This window comes from Leptonychotes weddellii, chromosome 5, assembly GCF_054177405.1.
Source record: "Leptonychotes weddellii isolate Sample4059 chromosome 5, ASM5417740v2, whole genome shotgun sequence".
In the NCBI taxonomy this organism is placed as follows: Eukaryota; Metazoa; Chordata; class Mammalia; order Carnivora; family Phocidae; genus Leptonychotes; species Leptonychotes weddellii.
This window is the reverse complement of record NC_138373.1, coordinates 121,445,314-121,457,861: the sequence shown is the minus strand read 5'-3', so window position 1 is coordinate 121,457,861 and position 12,548 is coordinate 121,445,314. Positions and strand designations below refer to the sequence as shown.

The window sequence follows — 12,548 nt, the reverse complement described above, 5'->3', positions numbered from 1 at the left end:
AATTGTTCTGGAATACTGGAATGTAGCCTAGGCAGAATTAATTTTTAAGGTTACAAGTTACACACATCTCTTCTGGAATAATTACTTTTCCATTATGCACCTTATCTCCTAAAATTTACCACTTTATAGCAAGAAATATAGCTTGTGTGATAAAGAACAGTGTGCTCCAGCTTGTGTCAGACTAATGAGATACCAATTAAAGGAAATATTTATTCACCTGAACTAATTGAATAACTATGTTGCTCCATTGGGAGGGGTTTTTAACTAGTCTTGAAAATTACAGTATAATCTACGTCTTGAATTTCTGGTTTTGGTGCATTTGAAAATACAGCCACTACTTGTGATAAATCACTTGTTCTATATCCTTTGGGTTCCATAGCCATGTTTGGGTCAAATTTCAGAACTTTTAGGACCTGACTTTAAGAATGGAAACAGTCCCCTAGAGTTTTTTGTTTGTTTGTTTATACATACTTATTTCTTTCCAAATATATTATAGGCAAGAGAGGAATTGTGAAAATCTAAAGAGATGAGCTTAAATACTTCTTGAAGATTTATAAATTTAACTCTTATGTTCATCCTCATATTTTGCTGTAGTTCCTTATGCAATTTGTCAGTTCATGATTTTTGATGTTACAGATTTTATGGCTTTTTGTTTTGAGGGTGTGTGTGTGTGCGTATTTCCTAACTGAGGCACATACTTTTGCAAATATTTGTGGAGGAAGTGGTAGAAGGGGACAGCAAATGGAGAAAAGGCTACCTTAATGCATGCCAGTGAAATAAAACCCGGAGAAACTATGTGTACGGGAATCATCAAATACTGTCAAGAACTGGTGAACATTTTTTTAAAGAAAAAAAGTGTTCAATAAAACTGAATGCTTGTTGTAATGGAGACAAAAATTGGGGCCTTTCATAAGTATTTTTTTTTAAAGATTTTATTTATTTATTTGACAGAGAGAGACATAGCAAGAGAGGGAACACAAGCAGGGGGAGTGGGAGAGGGAGAAGCAGGCTTCCCGCTGAGCCGGGAGCCCGATGTGGGGCTTGATCCCAGAACCTTGGGATCATGACCTGAGCCGAAGGCAGACACCTAACGACTGAGCCACCCAGGTGCCCTGCCTTTCATAAGTTTTAATCTAGGTTTTTTTCAGGGGGGATTCCTGGTACCATCAATATTTTCACTTGGGGAAAGAGCATTTCTTGATCATAAAGCCCTTCTTACTGTCCCTGCCCCTAAGCTCCGTCTCTCTGAGCCTATCATGAGTTGTTCTCCCCTTCATAGTTCTTGAAAACTTGTACCTATCTCTGTTTTGATGCTTATCACCCAGTATTGCAATATTTATTTATATTTCTTACTTCTCCACTAGACCAGAGGATTCCAAAAGTTGAGAAACTGCTTAAACATATAACAATTATCAATAAGTGAAGCCTGTCATTATAGGCAATGTATGGAATGGGAAAGAAGAGAATCAGGAGGCCAAGATGGCAGGAATGGGAGAGTAGGAGAGGATGAGGGTTCTGTGGGGACAAAGTGTGAGATGTTCCCAGAAGCTTCAGGGTGTCTGAATATGGCAAAGGAGCAAGTTTAATGAGAATTCTCAAGGATCATATATTCAAACACACAAGAACTTTTGTGGGTAATAAAAGAAAAGATCAAATTTTCTCGATTTAAATGCAGTACAATCCCAAGACTGGACCATTGGGGAATTCGATCTTTGTATGCCCCACAGAGAGATCTTTGTTCCTGTTGTGTGAGTTCTCAATACCTAGTACAATACGTGGCTTATAGTAGATCCTCAATTAATAGTATTGACTGTTGAACCAAACAGCTTTATGTGTGTCATTCTCTGCTATGCATGGATTTGGTTTTGTTCGTTGGAGTGGATGTTTTCAGATGATTTCCTCCTTTATAGTTTGCATATTCTGGTTCCACAATAAATATCAGGTGATGATTAACTGTTACTAACCTTCTCTTCAAGAAATTTGTACAAATAATACAGAAGTTGCTTTACAGAAGTAAATTTTTCACTTGACTTTTTAAAGAGGCCTTTAAGGTTTACATCTATATTCGTAGCCCAAGAGTTAGAAGTAATGTAAAAGCTTTTTGCTATTAAAATGATTGATAATCAGGAGCCCATATGGTAAATCCCTGGAAGTTAATTTCATCTTATTTTCCTTTTTAATGTCTATACATTATCTAACATTTAGTTATATGATTCTCCTTCCTATGTATTAACAAGTATTTTGGTGCTAGGAGGCAGGGGGAAGATAAGTTATGCAGGTAGGTTGATTAAAGGTCCACATAGTCAGGAGAGAAGCTTTAAGGTACCAGACAATGCAAAGGAGTATGGACTCTCTGAAAGCACTTCTGGAGGCTTCCTTTAATTTGAGGCAAATAAAGTCGTTCATTCTTCTTTAACTGTTCTGACCATGACAGCTACTCTGATCTCATGGCTAAAATAGTTCAGTGGGAAAAGGGGGGAGGTGGCAAGGGCAGTGGAAGTGACACAGAGGGAAGAGACTGCAGTGGGGCTGGGGATAGAGGTGAGGACCTGGGACTGGATTAGATGAAGGAAGGAGGACAGTTGAAGAGAATAAACGTACCATCCAACCACCTGAGCTCCCAGCTCTATAATTGTAACAAATTAACCTCAACATGAATGGGTAACTCTGTACCCACTATTGGTCTGGAATGACCTCAAACTTCCACTTTCACATTCCTAAACTGTTCCCAGGCTGCTGAGGTTAGGATAGAGCCAGCGTGATTGCAGAAAATTTGTGTCAGGGGTATTTCAAAGTCAAATGCAAGTGATTTGGGAATTTTCTTCTGCTTTATTAAATTTTCCTCTTTTCCTTCTCTAGGTGTAGTTAATGAAATACTAGCTCTATGTTTCTGTAATAATAGTGAATAGTTTACTTACTCTTTTTGCTCTTACTTTTCTAATTGACAGTCTCCCTAATACTTAAAGCTGAGTCTTGCAACAAGTTTCAAAAGACTTCTGGCTTACTTTTTTTTCTAATAACAGCTGGCATATTGCTTTAAAATGTCTACCTTGAACTCTCAAATAATACTGTAATAAATATCTGTTATGAGAGATGTTTAACATCACATTCATTCTGTTTTCATATATTAGGCTTTCATATACATTTATTTTGAATAAAGTATTTCATGGCCTAAAAGTTGAAAAGTCCCTAATATAAATGACTGGAATTGCTTCAATAATAGCATGCTGAATGTACTTATATGAGTTGTTCAATAATCTGCTATCATGCTCCTGCATTCTAATAGCTATAGGAATAAAATTAGACTCATTTTGCTGTATGGGTTAGATTTTATTCTAAATTCTGGGAAACTGTGCTTTCTTTTCAAAATATTCATAGTAGTTTGTGCATATAAATTTACATTATTAGCAGCACTTAGTAGAGCTTTGCTTCCTAGACGCTTTTGGTGATGATTTAAATACACTGTAAGAAGGTCATTGTAGAGATCATAATAATTGTATCAGTTGGGATGTTTTTAATTGCAAATGAGAATATTGAACCCCAACCGGCCTGAGGGATTTATTGATTCACATTCCTAAAAAGCCCAGAAGTAAAGCTAGTTTGGGTGTAAGTTCAGGGCTTGAAACGACCTGTTCAGTGCTCCATTTATCAGATCAGTTGACCCCATTCTCAGGCGGGTTCATCTCTTAAGTAGAAAATGATTTTTAGAGCTTTAGGCATACATCTAGCCTTCTCAACAACTCTGGTAAAAAAGAGAATTTCCTAAGAGGTGGGAAAAAAAATGCCAATTCTAATTCTCATTGGCCCCAAACAACATGCGTATTCTTGAAACAGCAAGACTGATGAAAGAAAGAAAAAAAGAAAAGAAAGAAAAAAGAAAAACTAAACAGGTGAACTTCATTTTATTAATATATTTTATTTAACTAATATATAAAAAATACCTTTTCACCCTTCAAGTACTCCATAGCCGCATATTGCCAGTGACCACATAGTTTTAGTTGCTAGTCTTGGACAGTGTAGTAATAAAGTCTCCTGAGAGCAAATGGACAGATATTTATAAGACTAGAGATACAGTAATCTTTAATATGTCTTGCTTAGGAACAGTGGTCATAAATAAATCTATTCTCAAAAGAAATCATTAAGTATCACGTGGATAAGAAGTTAAAATTAACCTCTAACTTCTATTCCGTCTTAGAATTCTGTGGACCAAACTTCCCACATGTTTTGAACACCCTCTCTCTATTTGATGGTTATCCACACTGTGGGCTCCCAGTTTCCAGGGCAATTTGCAAAAAACCTCCTGCATTCTCAGACTCCCTTGTGGCTAAACTGCAGGCGTGTGACCTTGGTTTTGTGAATCAGATTCCCCTAAGTGGGCCTTAATTTGGGAGATAACCAAAGGAGAAGGAGATTAGGGATGGCTCATTCATTCTGCTGCAGGGGAGGTAGGGGCTGTGGTGACCTCCTGCTCAGGCCAGTTCCCTGGTGTAGTTCTAGGAATTATTCTTGGAGGTTAGTCTGGAGCCTGTTTCTCCAGCCCACCCAACCATTCTCAGAGATATGTAATAAATTCAGTATTTATTAGATAGAATGCATTAGCTCTCAACAGATTCATTTTCTATCTAAGCTAGCTGCAGTAAATTGTGTTGCTTACAACTAATAGCCCCAATTGATACCAACTCCTAATATTATGCCCTGTGAACACCTATGACTCTGGACAAAATAATATCTTTCTAAGAGGGTGAGATTCAATTAGAGTATTTTTCCCTGCTGCAAGAAAAATGTCTGTGACTTACAAAAGAAGTATTTTGTATTTATTATTTCTTTCTTATCACCTTATTTGCATTTTCTGGAACATGACTACTTACAATGTACCTGTAAGTTTTTTATAAAACCAACATGAAAATAATCATGCCTGAATTATATCTATGACTTCAATAGCACCTAGATATCCCATCATTTCATGTCACCTCCCTTCCCTCAATCACACTAATAACATTGAGAGATATAAATGAATCACTATTACTCAGTTGTGTCCTATCTGCCCTGGTTGTTGAGCTTGAGGTATTAAAAAAAAATCATAACCGACTACGGTTTGCCTTGAAATGTTCCTCCCGTGAAGTATTTGCATATGTTTCATGCTGACTGACAACTGCTGATTACTCATGCTCAGTTCTTGTGTAAAACTTTTCTTTTTTATTTTCAAAATTCCAGACAAGTTGTATTTTTACTATACTTACAGTTTTTCTTTTCAAGTGTATGGTGTGTGATTAATTCCATTCTAAATTCCGGGAGAAAAGGTATGACTAGCTGTAGGCTTTCTTGTAAACAAACTTAGATTAGACAAAAATGCTTCATTTTCTTTCATATGCTTTTAACCTGATTAGAGTTTACTGGTTTTGTTTAAAGCCACCATAGGAACATTTTAATCTGTCATATGCCAGATTTTCAGTTTTAGTTTTTAATCAAAAATATTCTACCCCAATGATAAATAATCTTATCATTAGACACACACACACTGTATGCGCACACACCTATACACACAAAAGATACATTCATTATTAAATATTTTGCACCTGAAATAATTTGTTACTCAGTTCTTACTCAAATCACATAATAAATGATAAAGATTTTTGCAGATTGGCCTCAGTATGAGGAGGAGGATGATTTTCAGTAATCTTATTGTTTAGGTGTCGAGCTTCTTCCTTTTTACCCCAAATTCACATATCTGTTCCCAGTTTGACTTGTGTCCTGGTGCTACTGCAAGCTAGCCGAGTGACAGTGTCCACGTAGGTTAACTTGTTGGCTCTCACTTTTCTCATCTCTAAAACAAGGCAGCAGATTCTACAATTCTAAAATTCATTTTTAACGGGTCTTTACTTATCTAAAGTAGTATTAGCAGTATTATTATAGACATCATTCTCATTATGATATATTCTATCATTATCATTTTTGCAAATGTAGTTTTTACTGAGAGTCTATATTATTCTGTTTTTCTTCTGTCCTATTTTATTTTCTGAAACATTTTAGCTCATAGATTTTTTTTCTTTTCCTAGTACTTTTCTTGTGGATTTGTTGAAGAAATCATCAAGAGGCTCTTAAGGTTAATGGCAGTTGATTAATGAAATTACTGTATTTAAATAATGATCAGTTTCACTTAACAAAGTGCTAGTAACCCATTTGCACCATCTTTTAACCTGTTCCAGTCACTAGCCAATCTGCACAAGTAAGAGTGGCTCTCAGGAACAGAAAAACTTATTTTACCGGAATGTTCTATTGAGTGAATAATTACATTTCCAATAAATTTATTTTGGATACTTCAACAACTGCAAAATATTCTTTTAAAATTTTGATCCTAAAATGTCGCTGAGGTATTCCATGGACAGGGCTAAATACTCGATAGATTCTAAACTATAAAAAGAGGAATATTCATAAGCTTGGTACGCCTGGACCTCTAAACACCTGGAATCATTTATTAAATGGTATCAGGTAGGGTTTGTTGGTAGCAAGCAATGAAAATTAACTCAAGTGAATTTATTGGAAAGATAGCATAGTTCAGAGAAGGAAAAGAGAAACTTTATGAGACAGGCTGAAGAAATAACAGGAACCAGAATGGCTCAGGACTCATAGGTATATTAGATACAGGAACAAACACCTACAAGAGTTAAGGATTCATTAGGGATGAATTAGCTCCAAACATTCTAGTTGTGTAGACAGTGTCACTCAGCATGCAATTCCAATCCCTTCTCTCTTCTTCCACTACTAGAAATCAGGAAATGAAAGTACATAGTATCCCAGTCTCAGCTAGGGGTATCTATGTGACACAGTTGAAGCCCTGGGCAGAATTTTGCAAACCTCTACTCTTTCTATCTGGAAGGTGGAAGTGATGCCCGGAGGGGCAGAAGCTAATCTATAACCATGACAGCTGCAATCACAGGCTTTGGCTTCCTGACAATATCAATTGACAGAGAGTGCTAAATGTGTTGGAAACTGCAAGTTGTCCTAATTGACAAGAAGACAGAATTTGAGACCAGATGATGCTTAAGAGGTGAGGGTACAATCATGCAGGGCCTGGTTAATCCCACTAGGAGCTCAGCCCTCCTACAGGTGACAGTGCAGGATCATTAAAAGGTTAGAAAATGAAGGATTATGACCAGAATCTCTTTTATAGGGAGTCCATGGTTTCAGTGTGATGGATGTTTTAAAAGGGAATGGATCTGGAAGCAGGAAGTTCAATCAGTAGGTTGCCACAGATTGTGTATGTGTTCACTGCTGGCAAACTTCTCAAAGGGAAAGGATATTGCTTTGGACTGAATATCTGTGTCCTCCCCCCACCCCAAATTCATATGTTGAAACCTAACATCCAGGGTGATGGTAGTAGAAGGTAGGGCCTTTAGGAGGTAATTAGGTCATGAAAGAAAAACCCTCTGGGTACCTGGGTGGCTCAGTTGGTTAAGTGTCTGCCTTTGGCTCAGACCATGATCCCGGGGTCTTGGGATCGAGCCCCAGGTCAGGCTCCTTGCTTGGCAGGGAGCCTGCTTCTCCCTCTCCCTCTGCCTGTCACTCCCCCTGCTTGTGCTGTGCGCGCTCTCTCTCTGTCAAATAAATAAATGGAATCTTAAAAAAAAAAAAAAACAAGGAAAGAAAGAAGTAAATAAATAAAGAAAGAAAAGCCCTCATGAGTAAGATAATGTCCTTAAGAAAGAAACCCTAGAGAGCTCCTTTGCCCCTTCGGTCATGTGAGGGCACAGCAAGAAGATCAACCAGGAAGCAGGCTCTCACCACACACTGAATCTGATGGGTCCTTATCTTGGACTTACCAGTCTCCAGAACTGTGAGGAATAAATGTCTTTTTTTTAAGATGTTTATTTATTTATTTGTATATATATTTGAGAGCACACAAGCAGGGTGAGCAGCAGGCAGAGGGAGAAGCAGGCTCTCCGCTGAGCAAGGAGCCTGATGCGGGATTGATCCCAGGACCCTGGGATCATGACCTGAGCCAAAGGCAGACGCTTAACCAACTGAGCCACCCAGACATCCCGAGAAATAAATTTCTGTTGTTCATAAGCCGCCTAGTCTGTGGTGCTTTGTTATAGCTGCCCTAATGGACTAAGACAGGCATCATCTTATTCTACACCCGAGTTCCTTAGCAGAGCAAAATTAGGACAGGGGAGGCTCATGACACTCAAGAGGAAAGGACACCTCCTGACATTCAGCAGGGAGAAGAATGTCATCCTTGTGGTCATTAATTAGTACACATCAGAGGCTATTTGAAAAGGGTATTTATAGATTACATTATAAAAGGATTACTGTACATATCCGGTAAAACATTAAGGAGATGTTTTGTTAATTTTAACTTCCTTTCTTCAACTACTGAAAAGCAGCACTGTCTAATTATGGAAGAGCAGAGTTTTCTCATCGATCTCTAGTTTCTAGGACAATGTCTGGAATATGCTTTGTGCTCAAGCAATATCTGTTTATTTTGTATGTGCAGGCACTGTTCTAAGGACAAATTCTTATAACAAACCTTATGCAGGTGATTCAATTATCCTGATTTAAATATGAGAAAACAGGCCAAGAAATCCTAAGATTCAAACTGAGATCCATTTGACTACAAGGCGCATTAGTTTAATTATTCTGTTATAATGCATTGTGGGACCTATGGATTATCCAAGTGATAATATCCAGCAGATAATTAAAAATAAGTGGCTGAAGGGGCGCCTGGGTGGCTCAGTCAGTTAAGCATCTGCCTTCAGCTCGGGTCATGATCCCAGGGTCCTGGAATGAAGCCCACATAGGGCTCCCTGCTCTGTGGGGGGGGGAGGGAGGGTTGTCTGCTACTCCCTCTCCCTCTACCCCTCCTCCCTGCTTGTTTTTTTTTTTTTCTCTGTCTCTCTCAAATAAATAAAATCTTAAAAAAAAAAAAGTGGTGGAAGTTTAAGAGAAAAATCTAGCATACAGATGCACATTTCACAATCATTTAAGCACTGAAGTTGTAATGGAAGGTAAAGGAGTGGAATAACATCACCTGGGCAGTGACCTTCAAACCTTTGGACTACAGTCATAAAAAAATTCTTTAATAGTGACCCACCACACACACACACACAAATGCATGTGTATGTGTGTCTCCTGTAATAATACCCATCTTTATTAAATGTGATATATTTTATCATTTTTAATTGTTTTCTTCTATGCAATTCTATTTCATTTAAAAATGCTTCTTGCAATCCATTAGGCTCGATTACATGATCCAATAATGGCTTGTGCTCTGCAGTTTGAAAACCACTGCCTTTAGTAAGCTGTGGTGAAGAAGCTGCCAACTGGGGACCCACTGACCATATTTGGCATGGAGATGTGTTCACTTTGGCCAGCATACTCATTTCTGGCATACAGATATGTTATACTTGAGGAAAATTTGAAATATTGGCGACTTCACATAAAAATTTATATAAAAGAATCTGGATTTCCAAATTCTTTTGAGAAACGGCAACTCTTCTCTAGTAGTCCTATTACCTATCTGTAGGCAGTGACTGTAGCTGGGAAGCAGCTGCCTCCTCCTACCCGCCACAGCTCCCCCCTGCCCCAAGCCTCCTACATGGTTATCTCCCTGACTCTGAGTATCAGCTGCCATTTAAGGTCGTGCTTGTGTTCTTTCTGTTGTTATTTCCTTATAAGAGAAAAGGCAGTTCTTGACTGTATCAAAGAGTAAGAGAACCACATATTTTTGTCGCATACAGCCTGCTTCAGTTATTTATGCTACCTTCAGATCTGTGTAAGCACTTTGGTTTGTGATTCACAGTATAGCATGTTAACGGCTGAGTCAAGGATGGAAGACTGGCCAATACCCACCACACAAAGGGAAAGAGGAAAAGGAGGCCAGAGAGCTACTAAAAAAGAATAACCAGATGGTCAAGAGCAAACCCAGAAGAATAGGATGTTAAGGACAGGAGGGATCAAGAGCATCCAATTCAGGCTGTATGGTTGCTCTTAAGTCAAAGGCATTTGTGGATTTCATTGGCAGAACTTCCAAAGAAGATCCTGCTCTCTTTAGATGATTCATCTCCATGTCTGATTCCCACTGTCAGGAAGAAACATAAATAAAGGATTTCACAGAGGGGGACCTGTCTTAACATGCCAGGATTTAGAGGATGCGGATACTAAATGCGGTAGCCAGATGTTATTTTGGTGGCTGTGTCTTTTGGATTGAACAAGAATGTGGCTCCCACACATGTCCTGCTATTTAGAGTAAAGTTCAGGAGATAGAAGTGGGCAGGGAAGCTCCTGTCTCAGTGTGGATTGGGACTGAGCCCTTCAGCATAATGTTAGGCATCCATTAGCATGTCTCAAATCACCTGCCACTGATGGGTCCAAGAGCCTGGCACAATAACTGAGCTCAGAACTGTGGCATGATAATATTCTTACTAAGCTTTGAGTCTGTCCTAGCGGCAGCTCACTGACACGGCACATCACTTGGGTGGACACTAAGATGAGCTGAAGTCCTAGGAATAAGGCTTTGAGAAGTTTTAGGTACTATAAGGAAGTCATTTGCAAATCAGCATTAACTGAGGGTACTCAATAATACAGATAACCTGAGGAAATCGGAAGTTTTAAATTTTGAGTGTATCACGAAAGAATCAAAATCTGCTTGGGAATTAATGATGAATGTCCAAAGGAGGGGAACAAAATAAGCTTTGCTGTAATTTTCCAAAAAATGCTAAACTCTGACCCCAAAACAGCAATAATTTTAAAAAGGATTTCTGCTTTATCACTAATCTTTTTTGTTGTTGTTTAATAATAAGGGAGAAGAAGAAACAAAAAGAAAAGACAGACTATTCTTGCCTAACTGTCATTCTTGGAAGCAGGGGAGTGTTTGCTTTTCTTTTGTTCTTTCAAATCCCAGGGGAGCTATGCAGGCTGGAGTTTCTCTTTGCCTTTTCATCTGCCGGGAAATAGCACACAAAGGCAAGGCTTCCCTGAGCAGTACAGAGACATTTGTGTTTTCTTTTTTCTATTCCCTGTTGAGCAGAGGCTTAAAAAAAAAAAAAAACAAAAAAACTTCCCACTGTGCTTCTCTTGTGTTGTAAGCACCATGACTTGTGTTTTCATTCTTTATGTATCACATTTCCCGTGTTTTACCGTGTTAGCGAGTTAAAATTAATGCACATTTTAAAGTGTTCACAAGTGGAAAGTCTTTATTCTTTGATTATGAATAAAGGTAGAGCTGCTAAAATATTCTCAGGGTAAATCTGCCTAGAATTAATATACATAAAATATTCTATATGTGACATAGCCAGCCACTGCATGAACAAATCAAATCTCTAAGATCTAAGATTTTACAGTTAATAAAATCATACATATAGATAATAAACATTATAATGAGAATTATATTTCCTGCAGAGTTATTGTCAAGTATAGGGCAAAATGGCCAACATGACATAGAGGGCAAAAATGACTTATTAGTACTTAACAGTCTTAAAGAGGATCACTTTCTTACCCCCCAAACTCATCAATCAAAGCCCTTCCTAGGGAGGGAGACCAAGAATATGGCTAGTTTAACTAAAATCTCCCCATAGGAAGCATGAGGCTAAGAAGAAAGGAGAGGCTCCTTAAGAGGATCTAGTAGATCTGGTACAGACCTAAGAAAGATACCTGTACTCAGGCAGGTTGGCAGGGGAAGATAGATTGAGAGAATGAGGGGCCATGCATGTTTGGGATACCTAGCAAAGGATAAATACATGGTAGCGGGGTGCCTGGGTGGCTCAGATGGTTAAGCGTCTGCCTTCGGCTCAGGTCATGATTCCAGGGTCCTGGGATTGAGCCCCGCATCGGGCTTCCTGCTCCACGGGAGGCCTGCTTCTCCCTCTCCCACTCCCCCTGCTTGTGTTCCCTCTCCCACTGTGTCTCTCTCTGTCAAATAAATAAATAAAATCTTTAAAAAAAAAAAATACATGGTAGCTCTTGTGATTGGGATAGATATGGCCCCCAATTGCAATAGATCTTGTTATTTATAATACTGATACTTTACATGTATTTTGCCTATCTTTTATTCTTTTTTTTCAAGAGAATATTAAATCGTTTATTGATTACACATGATAATGGATGATACACAAGCTTTAATCCTATCTATAATTTTATCTGATACCATAATTCAATTTAGATATATTGCATAGGATGTGCCAACAATCATATTAATAACCAAATAAACTCCAGGACTTTGCTTGGGTGACCCTTTTAATGGTGAACTCCAGGTCACAACACATTAACTGTCAGTTCAACTACACCAAGGTGTGTGGAGACAATGGCTTCTGTGCCCAAGCAGGTTGCAAATCAATTTCGAATGGAACCTGGCATCACCCTGAAGGAATTCTAACTTCACACTGTTGGGGTAGTATACCAAGATGGCTTCAGAGTAGACTAACTTTACACAGCACATTTAAAAAAAGACACATTTATTCAGCGTCATGATCAGACTATTACATTTAGAAATCAACAGCATGGGTGCAAAAAAAAAATCTACATTAAAACACTTTGTTGGAATGCTTTACACT

General features: G+C 38.3%; 1 protein-coding gene across 1 annotated transcript in view; it reads right to left on the bottom strand.

Moving 5' to 3' along the window:
- Positions 1 to 12,548, bottom strand: part of LOC102735617 (heterogeneous nuclear ribonucleoprotein A1-like) — a 96,554-nt gene that overhangs the window by 82,500 nt on the left and 1,506 nt on the right. The window lies entirely within an intron of this gene.